Below are 14,534 nucleotides of genomic sequence, written 5' to 3'. Positions count from 1 at the left end.
TGAACGTAGTGAAAAAGGCCAGCCTAAGTAGTGGTAGTATTTCTTTTTATTGCATCCATGTTATACAGATCTAGGTTTGATATAATGAGCGTTAAATGTTTGCCCTGCTTTTTTATTTCCCTCTTGCGTGCAAGATCTTTATTCATTCTAACTTAAGATATATTTCCACAACACATGTTGGTATTTAGAAGCATCCTCTCACTCTATAAATGAACGATCATTGTTCATAAAAGAAATGAGCATTTTTAAATATTTACGTTTAAAAATTTAAGAACATTTATGAACACTGCTTATTCTTTTGCACTATTCGAATGATCATGTGGGTATCACTTATTCAATGTAAAAAACAGGCCTATTTGCAAATATTTTCCTAGTAATATACACTCATTGTGACAAATTCAGAAACAGGAAAATGCAGACATTTAAAATTTATAAAAAAGTGAAATTTGAGAGTGGCTCCCCACTTCTGCCCCCCCTAAGCCCAGGTAGTCACTTGTACCTGTCTGTTGTGTATTCTTTACGACTCCTTCCTATTCATATACAAACAAATAAACACAGGTTTGGTGGGTTTTTTATTTAATGTGAACATACTATATAGATTTTCTGCAATTTGCTTTATCCCCCCATGTAATTGATATATTTGCATATCTACACAGTAATTGTAGAACAGTAATTTAAAAAAAATTAATGTTCATTTATTTTTGAGAGAGAGAGAGCAAGCCAGCGGGGTTGGGGCAGAGAGAGAGGGAGACACAGAATCCGAAGCAGGCTCCAGGCTCCAAGCTGTCAGCACCGAGCCCGACGCGGGCTCGAACCCACGAACTGTGAGATCATGACCTGAGCTGAAGTCGGACGCTTAACCCACTGAGCCACCCAGGTGCCCCTAGAACAGTAATTTTAGAAACAGGCAGATTTCCATAGAAAAAAGGTAGCCTCATCTAGGTAAATGCACTATTGTACCAAACCCGTAAGGCCAGATTGAACGCCATCCACTTGGGGGCAGCTACTGGAATTGTGAGCTAAAGTCTTAAAGTAGTGATTCTCACTCAGTCCCAGGAGAATGACTTATCAATTTCTTGAGAGCAGGGCTGTGAAATCGAGACCATAAACTCTCTTCTGAGAACTGCTTTATCTCCAAATGATGCAACAAATTACCTATTATCAAGTCGCTGGCACGATACAGTTGTCCTCATAAGCAGACAAGGGAGAGAACACATAGGCCCTGGTCTCAAGGATTGCTCAGACCAGTGGTTCTCAAACTCTAATGTGTACGGAAAATCACCAGAGCACTTGCTAAAACACAGGCTGCAGGGCTCCACACCCAGAGCTTCTGATTCTCAGGCGGGGGCCCAAGAATTTGCATTGCTAGCAAGTTCTCAGAGGACTCTGCTCCTCAAGTCTCAGGATCCCATTTTGAGAACCACCGCCTCAAGAAAAAAAGAAAAAAAAAATCAATCCCTGTAGTAGGCATCCATTTCCCAACGTATTTGACTTAGACAAACAAACTTCACATCACGGAATTCACCGAAAGGCAAACAAAGCAGACCCAAATGAGAATTTCTATATCACATACTCCTTAACTCTCCAACGTTTAAAACCTACTGCAGCAAAAGAGGCTGAAGCCTTCATTTCTATTCACTGTGTTGAAAACGCAGCTCTTTTTTTTCTTTTTCACACCTTCTTACCTCCCACCTAGCTGGTTCCCCAACATGCCACCTGAGAGCCATCACTTTTTTGAAACCTATTGTAATCTTAGAATGAACAACGAATGCATATTGTGTTCTGACTAAGGATAAGATCTTGGTGAGAAATGTAGTCTTTCAAAAGAAGCCCTTTTTCATTCTCAACACTTAATGGGGCTCGTCTTCCACGCTATTGTCCAACATTCTTCTGAGAGAGTGTAAGGAAGGCGTAAAGAGCTCGGGGCTCCAGTCTTGGCTTCGCGCTTCTTGCCCACGTCATCAAAACTCTCTACCTTCAGTTTTCTCATCTGTAAAACTGATATAACAGTAACACCTACCTGAAAGGTCGTAAGGATTCAACGAGGCGATGTGAGACGATGTGTAAAGTACTTAGCATAGTACCTGGCCCTTAATAAATGTTCACTAAATAGATGTTACTATTCCTACTGCTACTTCATAGTAAATAATTGGAATAGAGAATTGGGTTCCTGGCTGTATCTCTTTCTTTCAATACAAACATAACTAACAATGTACCATGAAAATTCCCTTCGCTTGGGTGGCTCAGTGGGTTGAATGTCTGACTTTGGCTCAGGTCGTGATCTCACAGTTTGTGGATCCGAGCCCCCCCGTCAGGCTCTGCGCTGACAGCTCAGAGCCTGAAGCCTGCTTCGGATTCTGTGTCTCCCTCTCTCTCCCCCGCCTCCGCTCACGCTCTGTCTCTCTCTGTCTCGAAAATAAATAAACATTAAAATTTTTATTTTTTAAATTAAAGTGATGGCAATGGGAAGGAGTATGAGATTAATGTGAAAGATTTTCGAGACAACAGACCTGGGAATCGATTAGAGATCAGAAAGATCAAAGAACCTAAGGTAGCTCTTAGTTTTTCTACTATAGGCAACCAAGGGGAGAGTAATACCATTGACAGAAATGAGAAAGAAGCAAAGGTTGGGAGAGGGAGCCGTAGAGGCCAAGTTGAGTCGAGGATGGTCTGCCATGGGCCCGAGCTCTCCTGCAGGTCATTGCTCTGTATGCCAAATTGCAAGTCCTAACCATCCTCTGTCCCTGTCCATGACATTGCTTGCTCCCTGAAGTGAGAGACTGGCTTGTTTACTGCTTGCTACAAAAGGTGCTGAGCCCTTAGTCCTGGCTTCCTCAGGTTGCCGTGCAACTCACTGCATGCCAGCTACCAACCAGGGCCATTGGGACACCACATGGGACATAGGGCAGAGGAACAAGCACTACCACGTGAATGCTCCTTCTGCTTGCCATGCTGTGAGCAACTGTCTTGCTCTGATCCAGGTTTCAGAAAAGTTTTCCTGGAAAGGGCCAGGTAGTAACTACGTTAGGCTTTATAAGCCACCTGCAGCAATAACTCAGTTCTATCATTGTTCCCTGAGAGCAGCTACAAACAACATAAAAACAAATGAGTGTGGATGTGTTACATAAGAAACTTACTATGAACATTGAAAGTTGCCTATCATGCAATTTTCATGTGTTATAAAATATTCTTCTTTTGGCTTTTTTAACCATTTAAAAATTTAAAATAGATATATTTTTTTATTTTTTTAAGTTTATTTATTTTGAGAGAGACTGAGAGAGAGAGAGAGAGAGAGAGAGAGCAAAGGAGGGGCAGAGAGAGAGAGGGAGCGACAGAATCCCAAGCAGGCTCCACCCTATCACTGCAGAGCCTGATGTGGGGCTTGAACTCATGAACCATGAGATCATGACCTGAGCCAAAACTGAGAGTTGAACGCTTAACCAACTGAGGCGCCCAGGTACCCAAAAAATAATTTTTAACATACAAAAACAGGTAGTGGGCCAGATTTTGCAGGGGGGTATAGTTTGCCCAACCCTTCTCTGAAAAACTGACTCAAGTACTCTTACTGTCACACACGCAGCACTATGGCAAGCCAATATGTTTGCTTGCTTAGTCACCTCTTTTGCAGCTTTGTTATTCCTTGCTATTCTCTATGAGATTGAGATTCTTTCCTTATCCCACAATTCACTTTGAACATGTTTTGTTTGACGTACCTATAGTGGATAAGACATCCAAGTGGAGATGCATAACCCTGCCCTTAGGAAAGATATCAGAGATAACGATAAATATATTAGAAAGAAAATAGTTTATAGGTGGCAGTGAAAACAAAGAGAATAGCTGAGTTTTCTCAAGAATAGCACAAATAATGAGAAAAGAAGAGAGCCAACAATACGAGATCCTGGAAAAACAAGTACATGTAGAGCAGTGGTTCTAAAATGGGGATAATTTGCCTCCCAGAGATATTTGGAAATGTCTCAAGACAGCTGATTGTCACAACTGAGGGAGTGCTACTGGCATCTAGTGGGTAGGAGTTAGGAATACAGTGAAACATCCGACCATGCATAGGACAACCCTCCATAGCAAAAAGATTTGGGGGTCAACATGTCAATAGTGAAAGGTTAAGAAACCCTTTTTTAAAAAGAAAGGGGGGCGCCTGGGTGGCTCAGTTGGTTAAGTGTCCGACTTCGGCTCAGGTCATGATCTCGTGGTTCATGGGTTCGACCCCCAAGTCGGACTCTGTACTGACAGCACAGAGCCTGGAGCCTACTTGGGATTCTGTCTCTCCTTCTCGCTCTGTCCCTCTCTGACTTCTGCTCTGTCTCTCTCTCTCTCTCTCTCTCTCAAAAATAAATAAAACATTAAAAATATTATAAATAAAAAGAATAAAGAGAAGAGAAAATGAGTCATAAAATAAGACCCAGGGAACACACCCAATGCTCAGACCTTGGGTTCTAATACCATAATTAGTGACCCTTAAAGAAATGACTGATTTTAGGCCTGGGGTAGAAAATATAGAAGTGAGCCTAAAGCAACTTGTGGTGCCAGAAGGTAAGTATTAATACACACACACACACACACACACACACACAACACACACACACAGAGTCTGATCAGGTGTGTCAAGGGGTACAGGAACCAACCAAAAGAGCTCCCGATGATCAAAGCTGGACAATTGGAGCAACAGAATTATTAACAAAATTATTGAGCTAATATTAGATTAAAACCCAAGAATAAAATACATATTCCTGAGCCCACCCTGATATAAATGAATGATTAAATAAATACACGGGAGAGAGGAGACAAATCTCACATGCATAAGAATTCCAAATGCTTAACGTAAATACTACTTTAAAGGAAATGGAGTAACACTACCCATTCCTTAAGGGCGGTATGGATGATGCACGGTGACTTCCTTCCAAAAACTACAGTATGGGAACAGAGGGGAAACCTGAGCCACTTGAACCAGGCGATCAAGGTTAACATCAACAGTAATAAATCACGTTGATGTCACCTACCATGGACATAATGTGAGGAAAATGGCATTTTACCTCTGATCTTCCAATCTGAAACCCATAACCCCAGTCTAATCATAAGAAAAAACATCAGACGAATCAGAATAGAGGTACATTCTACAAAATGCCTAACCAGTAGTCTTTAACACTTTTAAAGTCAATCAAAAACAAGGAGAGACGGAGACCCTGTCATAGCCAAGAGGAGCTTAAGAAGACATGACAACTAATTATAATTTAGTATCCTAGATGAGATCTTGGAACAAAAAAGAACATTCAGTTAAAAACTAAGGTTATCTGACCATAAAATCTGGACTTAGTTAACTATAATGTACCAATGTTGGTTCATTAATTGTGACAAATGTACCAGACTGTTCTGAGATAGCAATAATAGGGGAAGCAATGTGAGGCATATGGGAACTCTGTGCTATCATCACAATTTTTCTGTAAATCCAAAGCTTCTGCAACTTTAACATTTGTTTTTTAAAAAAACTAAGGCCCAGGAATGGCCAGAGAGGTAGAATAAGAGAAGTGGCAACATCAAAACCAAGGAAGAGTCTGGTTTCAAAATAGAGGGATGGGTCAACTGTGTGAATTGAAGACAGAACAAGTAAGATGCGATTAAAACGTAACTCATGAAGTTGGCACGTGAGAGCTAAATTAGTGACTATTGCCTGAATGACAGGTGTAGATTCTTCTTTTGAGAAGAAGTTTGGTTATGAGTTTAAAAGAGAGAGAGATGGGGCGTCTGGGTGGCTCAGTCGGTTGAGCGTCCGACTTCAGCTCAGGTCACGATCTTGCGGTCCGTGAGTTCGAGCCCCGCGTCAGGCTCTGGGCTGATGGCCCAGAGCCTGGAGCGTGCTTCCGATTCTGTGTCTCCCTCTCTCTCTGCCCCTCCCCTGTTCATGCTGTCTCAAAAATAAATAAATGTTAAAAAAAAATTTAAAAATAAATAAATAAATAAATAAATAAAAGAGAGAGAGAGATGACTATAAAGAGAGATTGGTTGGAATAGTTTCCTCTCTCTTTTTAGGTCGGGGAAAACCATACTTATTTCTACCTGCATACAATTTCTCCTATCTGGAGAAACCACGCTTCTCATCTCTGCTTGTCCACTTTCTATCATATTCTTGCACGGGGGCCATCTTAATCTTCTCTGTTTCGTTCCAATTTTAGTATATGTGCCGCCAAGGTGAACACTATCATATTCTTTAAGGCCCAGCTCCAGTCCTCTCTCTTCTCTTAACCCTTCTTCAATTCTCTTGCAGTGTCTATCAGTATGCACTATATATAAAGGCTACCATTTAAAGTATCTGGCTCACTGGATGAATTTGAATATTCTAGCTAACTCCAAGAAGCCAGTGATGATCAACTTGCTTCACCCCATAATCCTTACATGTGTTCAGTTTGTCTATATGGTGGTTTGTAAAAATCTTCCTCTGTCACTCCTCACAGTTGTCGGTATAGAATAAGCACTTACTAAATATTTATTGAATGAATGAGTCAGTGCGCATTCTGTTATCCCCTCTAGAAAGAAATCTTGAAGGAAGAGTTTGTTTTTCCTGATATGTCTCCTGATGTGTACTCAGAATAGGCTTCTTTCACTTAGTAATATGCACTGAAGCTTCTTCTATGGCTTTGCATGGCTTGGTAACCAACTCATGTCTTTTTAGCACTGAATTACATCCCAAATTCCGGATGTACCATAGCTTATTTATCCATTCACCTCCTGAAGGATATCTTGGTTGCTTTCAAGTTTTGACAGTGACGAATAGGCTTCTATAAAAATGTGCATGCTGGGTTTTTTGTGGACATAGTTTTTCAACTCCTTTGGGTAAATATCCAGGAGTGTGGTTGCTGAATAATATGGTAAGACTATGTTGAGTTTCTTAAGTTTGTAACTGCCACACCGTCTTCCAAAATGCCCATACCATTTTGCATTCCCACCAGCAATGAAGGTGAGTTTCTGTTACTCCACAGCCTCACCAGCGTTTCACGGTGTCAATGTTTTGGATTTTGGCCATTCTAACAAGTGTGTAGTGACATCTCATTGTTTTCATTTCCATTTCCCTGATGACACATAATGTGGAGCATCTTTTCATATGCTTCTCTGCCATCTGTATATCTTCTTTGGTGAGGTATCTGTTAAGGTTTTTAGCCCATCGTTAAATTAGGTTGTTTTTTTTTCTCACTGTTGAGCTTTAGGATATATATGGTGTGTATATATATATGTGTGTGTGTGTGTGTATATATATATATAATGATATATACTATGGTAATAGTCCTTTAGCAAATATGTCTTTTGCAAATATTTTTTCCTAGTCTGTGGCTCGTCTTCTCATTCCCAGGACAGTGTCTTTGACACGGCAGAAGTCTTTAATCTTAATAAGGTCCAGCTTGTCAATTATTTCTTTATGGATCATACCTTTGGCCCCATAGTTGGTGCCTTTGGAAAAACTGAATAGTCTCGCTGTTGGATTCAATTTGTTTTGATGTTGTATATGATAACCATCACCAAATCCAAGGTCATATAGGTTTCCACCTATATTATCTTCTTGGAGTTTTACAGTTTTGCATTTTGCATGTAGCTCTCCAATCCATTTTGAGTTAATTTTTGTAATGTGTATAAAGTCTGTGCTTCGATTCATAGTTTCGTGTGTAAATGTCCAGTTGGTCTAGCACCATTTGTTAAAAAGACCATCTTTCCTGCATCGTATTGCCTTTGCCCCTTTGTCAAAGATGAGTTGACTATATATATGTGAGTCTATTTCTGGGTTTTCTATCCTTTTCCTGTTTTTGTTTATCCTTTTGCCAATACCACATTGTCTTGATTACTGTAACTTTATCCTAACTCTTGAAATCCGGCCGTATCGGTCTTCCAACTTTGTTCTTGGCCTACAATGCAGGGTTGGTTATTTTGTAATTTTTGTTTCTCTACATAAACTTCAGAATCAGTTTGTCAATATCCAAAAAAAAAAAAAATAACTCAGTGGGATTTAGATGAGGATTGCATTGGATCTACAAGTCAACTTTGGAAGCACTAATGTCTTGGCAATGTTGAATCTACCTTCACTTCTGAAGAATAATTTTGCAGGGTCCATAATTCTAAGTTGGTGTTTTCTTTTCTCTCAAAACTTTAAATATTTCGCTCCACTCTCTACTTGCTTGCATTGCTTCTGAGAAGTCAGATGTAAATTCTTATCTTTGTTCCTGTATAAATAAGGGATTTCCTCCCCTCTGGCTTCCTTCAAGATATTGTCTTTACCTTTCATTTTCTGCAGTTTGAATATAATATGCTTAGGTGTAGTTTTTTGGTTGTTGTCGTCGCCGTTATTTATCTTTCTTGATGTTCTTTGGGCTTCCTGGATATGTGGTTTGGTGTCTGTGATTAATTTGGTGCAATTTTCAGTCATTGCTTCAAATATTTATTTTGTTCCTCTTTCTTCTCTTTCAGGTATTCACTTTACACACACATTATAACTTTTATGGTTGTCCCATGGTTCTTAGATATCCTGTTCTGTTTTTTTCAGTAATTTTTTTCTCTTCACTTTTCCATTTTTGGAGTTTCTATTACTGGGGCACCTGGGTGGCTCAGTCAGTTAACTGTACAGCTCTTGATTTCAGCTCAGGTCATGATCTCACAGTCGTGAGATCAAGCCCTATGTCAGGCTCAGTCTGAAGCATGAAGCCTGCTTGGGATTCTCTCTCTGCTGCTCCCTGCTCATGTTCTCTGTCTCTCAAAATAAATAAATACACTTAAAACGATAAGTTCAAGCTCAGTGATTCATTCCTCAGCTGTGGTCAATCTACCAATGTGCCTATCAAAGGCATTCTTCATTTTTTACTCTGATTTTTTTATATAAAAAAATTTTTTTTAATTTTTAAATGTCTATTTTTGAGAGAGACAGAGCATGAGCAGGGGGAGGGGCAGTGAGAGAGGGAGACACAGAATCCAAAGCAGTTCCAGGCTCTGAGTTGTCAGCACAGACCCCAATGTGGGGCTTGAACCCATGAACCACGAGATCATGACCTGAGCCAAAATCGGACACTTAACCGACTGAGTCACCCAGTCGCCCCTGGTACTGTGCTTTTTATCTCCAGTATTTATTTCCTATTCTATCTTAGAATTTGATCTGTCTGCTTACATTACCACCTGTTCTTTTTTTTTTTTTTTTCAACGTTTTTTATTTATTTTTGAGACAGAGAGAGACAGAGCATGAACGGGGGGGGGGCAGAGAGAGAGGGAGACACAGAATCGGAAACAGGCTCCAGGCTCCGAGCCATCAGCCCAGAGCCTGACGCGGGGCTCAAACTCACGGACCGTGAGATCGTGACCTGGCTGAAGTCGGACGCTTAACCGACTGCGCCACCCAGGCGCCCCATTACCACCTGTTCTTACCTGTTCTTGCATGCTGCCTACTTTATCCATCAAAGCCTTTTGCATATTAATCATAGTTATTTTAAATTCCCAGTCTAACAAAGCCAACATCCCTGCCATATCTGAGTCTTGTGCTACCTTGACATTTTCTCTGATAGCTAGACATGATGTACTGGGCAAAAGGAACTGCTGTAAATAGGCCTTTAGTAATGTGGTGGTAACATGTCGGGGAGGGAGACTGGAAGTGTTCTATAGCCCTACAATTAGATTTCAGTTTTTTAGTGAGCCTATGCCTCTAGCCTGTGAACTTCCCAAGTACCTGTCCATTTATTTAACCCCCTTAGGTGGCACAGGATGGACATAGAGGGCTGGAGTTGCAGATTTCCCTTCCCTCTGGTTGGTTAGTCTCTGAAAACAAAAACCCAATAGTTTAGGTTCTGGTAAAATAATGTATCTTGAGGGAGGCCTTATTAAGAAGAATTGAATGTTCTAGCTTATTTCAAAATGGCTACTTTTCCCCTCCTCCCTCCTGCCAAAAGCCTGGGGGAATTTTTCTCCGACGTTCACTGCTAAAACCAGGTCAAGCTCCTAGAGATACCATTCACAAAAGTGTGGATCCCTCCTTATGATTGGCTCCTCCTGGAGTTTTTAATTCTCCAATTTGTCAACATTAAGCATCCCGAAATTTGTCAACTGTAATTCAGGGTTTTCTACTCCATCGCTGGTTCTGGCAGAGGCTTCTAGTTATGGGTTTCTGCTCTGGTAACCTGTGATTATTTGTATTCACCTGTCTCTCCCATTTGGGGGGTAACAGTTTGCCCTGTGACCTTACTTCTCTGACGGATCTAAGAAGAGTCGTTGAGTTTTCCACTTGTTCTACATTTTTACTTGCTGGGATGTAGTGGCCACTTCCAAGCTCCTTACACGTTGGACTGGAAACCACACATCTCAGTCTTTTTAGTCTGCTATGACAAAAAGGACATAGGCTGAGTGGCTTCAACAGTGTTTGTTTCTCACAGTTCTGGAGATTAGGGAATCCAAGATCAGGGTGTCTACAGGTTCTGTGTCTGATGAAATCCTTCTCTCGAGTCTCTTTGATAAGGGCTCCTCCCTCATGACCTCATAATGCCATGGGGAATTGGGCTTCAACATTTGAATTTTGAGGCGACGCACACGTTCCGTCTATAGCACCAGATGGTCTGAGGTTTTCATCACACTGGGAAATATACCTTAAAACAAATGATATTCCAGTCTAGAGAGCATGCTACTAATTCCTCACACTATTACCAAGAGATCAATGGTTTGGCAAAGATTGTGTTCACACATGATATCGACAGTCACAAGAAAAACAATATCATCACGGGTCCTAGCATTAAGGAAAGACAAAATGAAGCCTCATGTAAAAGTAAAGTATCCTACAATCCCATGACAAACTCAGTATTCCTCATGTGCAGGTTCCTTAACACACTTGCCCTGAAGAAGAGAGACTTCTTGTTTAGTCTTTATCTGTTTGTTATTTTGTTAGCAGGCAACATTGGCAAAAGTTTTCCACTGTTTTTTTTTTTTTTTTAATGTTTATTTTGGAGAGAGAGACAGAGTGCGAACAGGGGAGAGGAAGGGAGAAAGGGAGACACAGAGTCTGAAGCAGGGTCCAGGCTCCAAACTGTCAGCACAGAGCCCGACGCGGGGCTCGAACTCACGAACCGTGAGATCATGACCAGAGCCCAAATCAGCTTAACTAACAGAGCCGCCCAGGCAGGCGCCCCAAAAGCGTTCCACTGCTAGGCAGGTCATATGTGTCAAACCTCTCACATCCAGAGGCAGAGGAACTGATCTCAGGGGTCTTTCCCCACTGTTGAGCAGTGGGATGGCAGGGTCCCCTCGCAAAATAAAAGAGAACTTCCGAACGGGACCATTTGGACAGGTGGAAGACCCAACAACTTCTCACGTCTGAGTGCTTAGAGTCACTGTTTTCCTTTCTATTTTGTCAGTTGCCTAGTTGCCATTAAACTTGCCATGCCAGGTGAGATCATTGCTTTAGCGTCAGCACCCCAAAATAGGTAACCCTCCGTGTCATGGTACCTTCATCCCCAGAACTGCTTCAGATACCTTGCAGAAGACGTGTCTTTCTTCCAGCTATTTGGTGCGAGTACTTCCTTTTGAGCCATATGCTGTTATTACTAATTTGCTGCAAGACATGCTATTAGTAGCAAGACTAGTCTTACACAAACATGGGGTATACAGCCTCTTTGTGTTATTCCAGGGACAACAGGAAGTTGCCCTTCGCCAAAAATATCTCTCCAGCTTGTTCTATGAGGCTTGAAATCATTTAATGAGGACCTTGCATTCTCTTTCAGAATTAGAGATGCAGATGATAAATCAGATACTCTTGGGAGACAGAGCATTCCGGTTCCTACAGTATTTGGCTCATATCTCGGTAATCGCACTTCGCTATGTCACTTTATAATTTATCCGTTTGCTTGTCGGTCTACCTCCATGAGGTTGTGAATTCCTTGAGGGTACAGACTATGCTTCATTCATCTCTGACTCCTCAGGATTTTTACCAGTGCCAGGCAGAAAGCAAACACTCAGTAAACAACATGACAAAGTAGTGAATTAATTAATGAGCAACTTTATATTTGTCATGATGTCTAAAAGGACTGAGAAGAAGCCCTTTCCTGGGATTAGCGATAGAGGAGAAAACAAAAACTCTGTCGGGACCCAAAAAGAGGTGTAGGGAGAGAGTAAAGACAGTCATGACTATAGAATGTCCACTGTTAAAAAGACTGTCATCTTTTCCTAATTCAGGGTTACTTCATCCGTTTACTTTTCAAGGCGCTACATCTATGCTGATTGTTCTAAGAAAAAGAGTTAAACCATTGTCTAAATGTTTCATTTCTCAAAAAGTCAGAAAGACCTAGCTGAGTTTGCCCCCAAGGATTGAGCTTTGCTGCTCCTTTAGAAAATTAGCTCTCACTGCAGGAAGTGATTTGTGAGCAGTTTGAGAGAAGACCAACGTTATTAAAGTCAAATTCTGTAAGAAATTAAAGCTCATCCAAAGTCCAGATCTGAATTAGAAAAATTAAAGGTCCCAGCCTGCCTGGTTCATTCTTATGTTCTAAGTGTCTTTAGAAATATGTTGCTGAGGGGCGCCTGGGTGGCTAGGTCGGTTAAGCGTCCGACTTCGGCTCAGGTCACGATCTCACGGTCCGTGAGTTCGAGCCCTGCGTCGGGCTCTGTGCTGACAGCTCAGAGCCTGGAGCCTGTTTCAGATTCTGTGTCTCCCTCTCTCTCTGCCCCTCCCCTGTTCATGCTCTGTCTCAAAAATAAATAAACGTTAAAAAAAAAAAAAAAGAAATATGTTGCCGAAACGATCCAGTTGTAAAAATCCAGTAGGGTCATTATATTTTCATACAAACAAAAAAAGCCAACTCTAACCATTACATTTTCAGCTCTTAAAAAATTCCAAATAATTCATTTGTTTTGCAAGTATTTATTGAGCACCTACCATGGAACAACATCTAAACTCCGATTCTCCATGTGAGAGCTTGATTCCTCCTGACCCTGGGTGAGAAGGATGCAATGGTAGATAGAAGAAGGACCACAAGTGTTTGTGGGGTATGTTGCTCGTTAATTTAAAAAATAAAACAGGGGCGCCTGGGTGGCGCAGTCGGTTAAGCGTCCGACTTCAGCCAGGTCACGATCTCACGGTCCATGAGTTCGAGCCCCGCGTCGGGCTCTGGGCTGATGGCTCGGAGCCTGGAGCCTGTTTCCGATTCTGTGTCTCCCTCTCTCTCTGCCCCTCCCCCGTTCATGCTATGTCTCTCTCTGTCCCAAAAATAAATTAAAAAACGTTGAAAAAATAAATAAATAAATAAAAATAAAACAGTATTTTTAACCCTGTTCCTGTTATCAAAACAGCTGCCACAAACTAGCTGTGTCATTAGGAATCAGTTTTGGTCAAGAAGATAGAGGTCTTTGAGAGACTCCTTTTTAAAAATATTTTTTAATGTTTATTTATTTTTGAGAGACAGAAAGAGACAGAGCATGGGTGGGGGCAGGGGGGTGGGGGGAGGGACAGAGAGAGAGGGAGACACAGAATCCGAAGCAGGATCCAGGCTCTGAGCTGTCTGCACAGAGCCTGACCTCATGAACGGTGAGATCAGGACCTGAGCCGAAGTCAGTTGCTCAACCGACTGAGTCACCCAGGCAGAAGGTCGTTCTATATTCTTGCCTTCTATATTCTATATTCTATGGCTCTATCATCTTCCTGTAAGATGGAAAGCAAATCAGTCAACCTTTATGTGTCCATTTCTTCAAAGGCAAGGTAAGAATCATCTTCCCTGATATTTCTATACTATAACATGATTTTGATTATAAGATTTATATTAATAAATAACAATAATATTAGTGAACATTTGGACACCCTTAGTGTTCTAGGCCCTTTTGTATAGTCTGATTTAATGCTCTCAACTCTACAACGTTATTGCTACTATTTTCAGTTAGTTTACAGGTAGAGAACACAGCTCGAAGAGGATAGATAAGTTGGAATCCAAGCTCAGATCTGTGTGATTCAAGAGTGTGACCTAGAGGTGACTAGGCCATTTAACATATTAGATTAGAGTTAGATATTACGCCTTAGTCTGAACTAATTTATTATATCCTGAGCTCTGGAACCCAAATGAAACAAAATGAGCTAATCCTACTGGATATGATTTCTAAACCCACGCCTCATCCTGCAACTTTAAGTTATCGCTGAAACAGATTTGATCACACAATTCACACTAAGATCCTACTACCTGATAAATGCTACTCTGTGTTACCCTTCTAAAGATCATCGAGCTATACCAGGAGACGCGAGCCACAGGAATTGTGAAAAAGGCATTTTTAGATTTGAGTGTCTCTTTTAATACTCCGGATTACAATCATGGGCAATCGCTTACTCAGCATATACACGGGGAACCAACATTGCAAAGCTTCATATAATTATCTGTATAAGCTACGACAGAGACTAGAGATGAGAATCTAGGAACATGGTTAGAGATCTGCTGTTTTAGAGCCATGCCTAATCTATGTATACAGGAAACATTTGAGGATCTACTGTGTGTGAGGCATTTTTAAAAGAAATATTTCATTGGATGTCCTAT

At 41.1% G+C, this 14,534-nt stretch overlaps 1 non-coding gene across 1 annotated transcript; it reads right to left on the bottom strand.

Annotated features, from left to right (window-relative positions):
• Positions 1 to 6,107: 6,107 nt before the first annotated feature.
• Positions 6,108 to 6,209, bottom strand: LOC125932456 (U6 spliceosomal RNA). The gene has a single exon (XR_007460618.1). It is a non-coding gene; the product is annotated as a U6 spliceosomal RNA (small nuclear RNA).
• Between the last annotated feature and the right edge of the window lie 8,325 nt (positions 6,210 to 14,534).

Source organism: Panthera uncia, chromosome X, assembly GCF_023721935.1.
Source record: "Panthera uncia isolate 11264 chromosome X, Puncia_PCG_1.0, whole genome shotgun sequence".
Lineage (NCBI taxonomy): Eukaryota > Metazoa > Chordata > Mammalia > Carnivora > Felidae > Panthera > Panthera uncia.
Note: the sequence above shows the minus strand (reverse complement) of the source record. Positions and strands in the feature narration are given on the sequence as shown.